This window comes from Mastomys coucha, unplaced genomic scaffold, assembly GCF_008632895.1.
Source record: "Mastomys coucha isolate ucsf_1 unplaced genomic scaffold, UCSF_Mcou_1 pScaffold15, whole genome shotgun sequence".
NCBI classification, from domain to species: Eukaryota; Metazoa; Chordata; class Mammalia; order Rodentia; family Muridae; genus Mastomys; species Mastomys coucha.
Window position 1 is genome coordinate 23,715,773 of NW_022196897.1, and position 3,214 is coordinate 23,718,986.

A 3,214-nucleotide genomic window follows, 5' to 3' on the forward strand; every position below is an offset into this window, starting at 1 on the left:
AAAAAAAAAAAAAAAAAAAAGATCCTCTCCACCACCCCATGGAACTGATGCTTTCCTATTGCTTGGCGGATTAGAACTCATTCTTCAGTTTTGTTGTGACAGGGTTACCCAGCAGTCCTAGGTGTGGTCCCTGGGAGGCCCTTCAAGCAGTGTCCTAGCCTACTGACATACCCCAGCGTTGTTTCTGAGTGTGTCTTCACTATCTGATCTGACATGACATCCAGGTTCCCTCCCTTGCTCCATCCCTGCTCCGTTCTGGCAACCTTGGGAAATAGCTTTTCTGTCTATAGTTGTATCTGAATTTTCACACACACACGGAGAACGAGAGAGAGAGAGAGAGAGAGAGAGAGAGAGAGAGAGAGAGAGAGAGAGAGAGAGAGAGGAGATGAAACATCTTAGGAAGGTTCCCACTTGATCCTTGGTGTCTACAGGGCAATAGTGAGTTTTGCTTTGCGTCCACCGTGCTTGCGTGGCAGCATCTGCAGGGAATGTAGAAGCCTCTTCGTGGATCTCGAAGGTCATCTGTCAGTATTGCACTATGCTGCTTAAAACCATCAGTCACCTGGAGCTGCCTCTCACCTCTGTTGATGTTGGAAATAGTTGTGCAAAGTGATCATCAAACTCTGCCTAAAGAGTTGAAAAATTAGGCCATTAATTATCCGAGCAGAAAAGCAGGCAAGAAGTAGTCGGGAAAAGAGTATATGCCTAGTGGGGTGGCTCACACCTGTAATTCCAGTACTTGGGAAGTAGAAGCAGAAGAATCAAGACGTTCAGGGTCATCCCCAGCTATGTAGAGAGTTGGAAGACAGCCTGGGCTATAGGAGACCTTGTCTCAAAGTAAACAGACAGCTGCTCATGCACACTAATAAAAGCATGACATGTCTAGAAAAGCAAATGACAATAACAACTACGTTGCTTTTGTTTGTGGCTGTTCCTATTTGAGTAGTAGAAACAGAAAGAAGACCAACCTAAGAAGTGAAAAAAATGAGCTGTTAAATGTTGACACGCACATAGGGTTGGGGACTCCCTGGACAGCAGCAGCAGCAGCATGTCAGGTTGTCAGCCTCTGCTTACTTAATTTCTATGTTTATTTAGCTTTATATATTGAGCACCTAACGTGATGCATGGTTCATAGGGAGTTCAACAAAGGAAGGGCCATTTTTTCAAGATTTATTTTTATTATTTGTCTGTGTGTGTATGTGTATATGTGTGTGTGTGTGATAGAGAGAGAGAGAAAAGGAGAGAGAGAAAGAAGGAACAAGAGAACATATACACAGAACATGGGAATGTTTGAGTACTGGCTATCAGAACTCAAGTTGGTATTCTAGATCCTCTGGCTCTACATTCATTGATTTAACTATCAAATATCAAACATGTTTGGGGCAACTATGTCTGTATTGTGCACATATATTTATTGTTTTTATTCCTTAGACAATTTATGTGACAATTCTTTCCATTGTGCTAGGCACTGTAAGTAGTGTAATGGGGCCTTGAAGCATGAAGGAGGTACTGTGTACACAGTCTACACGGGTACTGCACCATTTTACATACAGGACTTGAACAGCCTTGGACTTAGGCATCTGAACATGGAAGGGCAACAGTACTAACTGTGACGGATGTGTAGCATTTCAGAGTGGGGCTGTGTAGCCAGCCTACAGCTTGTCCTGCCATGTGTATCCATGGATGTGTGCATCAGTGTGGGTGTGTGTCCTTTTTCAGTGTGCAGAAATGTGATGTGTGTTATGAGCTGAGCTCAGACATGAGGCTCACAGAATGAGCAGGGCCAGTTTAACATAATGTGGGCTTCAGCGGCTGAGTCTTCGGCTGGCGCAGCTATAGATTCTGCTATAGCATTGTCTGTGTAGTGAGGACAGAGAGCAAAAGGACTCAAGGACTGGGACAGGCAGACTGGGGTGCCCCTTTGATCTCCTTATCCCCCCTTTTCCTTCGGAGTTACAGTAGGGACTAGGTTCAGCTTGAAAGAGCTTTAGGAGGTTTGAAAGAGCGTTCCCAACGAGAGGAGGGGCCACGCATCCATTACAGGAAATCAGCTGTGCAATTGCCTTCCAATAAATCAGTGCAGATTTCAAAGCAGCATGGGGGCTCGTGGGCTCCGAGGGCCATAGAATTCAATATGATATGCTTCAGCCTGTTGACTAATGGGCTGCTGCTGGATGTCACGTGACCCAGGCTTCCCAAAGATGCCAGGCAGGGCCAAAAACTGGTGTGGATAAATATATCGAGGCAGTGTGTGTGGAGGGGGTGAGGGGAAAGGAAAACAGGTTATTTGTGAATCAAGTGGGTGTAGATGAGGATTTCCCGTGGCCTTAGGGCCTGGGCAGAAGTCTTGCTCCTGGCCCTGCCTGCTTCGGGGTTGTCACTGCCCTATATGATCTACCACCTTCCTCTTTGTTCTGAGCATAAGTGTCCAAGCTGTTGAGTCCATTCACTCTGCCGCTCATCCCAGTCACCTGGAGCTCACATCCACCTGCGCCTGAGGAGATAAGATGGCTGCTGCAGGCAGCTGCCAACAGGACAGACCAATGGTGCGCACGGAGCTTCAGTTCATAAGCGAGCCAGCAACTGCCTTGATAACTGCGTCCTTTTGGTTTCTAAAAAAATCACAGAGTAGGACTAGGTCTGTGCTAGCATGCTTAATTGAGGACCTAGGTTCAGTCCACAGTAACAGCAGAAAAGACAACAACCAGACCCACAAAAGTACGACAAGGCCTGAAAACCCATTTTTTTCTCCTGAGGGATGGCCCACGTGGTCCCTGTACTCACCCACTCCCTGTGCTCACTTTTGTTGAACCCAAACTGTAAGCTTATCTTCAAAACCACACCTTGATGATCTTGAAGATGCAATGCTGAGGGGGTAACCTTCTCTAACATCTGGGAAGCCTGGGCTTCCTGCCTGACCTTCAGCAAGAGTGTCCCTAGGCCTTCAGTCTCGGCTATGCGGGGCTCTTCTGGCTGTGCCCACCTGGCACACAGAATGGCTGTGCTCTGAGCGATTCTCACTCAGTGAGAAGGAAGGAGCCCGTAGCCCGTAGGCAGAGCAAAGCGTAGCAGGCCGGAGAACTGGCTTAGGAGTGCAGACCTGTGAAGAGCTGCTAGCAGAAGCCTGAGCAGAGGCCCAGCCCAGTGAGGGGTGAGGCTGAGGGAACCAGTGCAGGGCACGTAGAGACTTGATCTTGCTTCTCAGAGTGAGGCA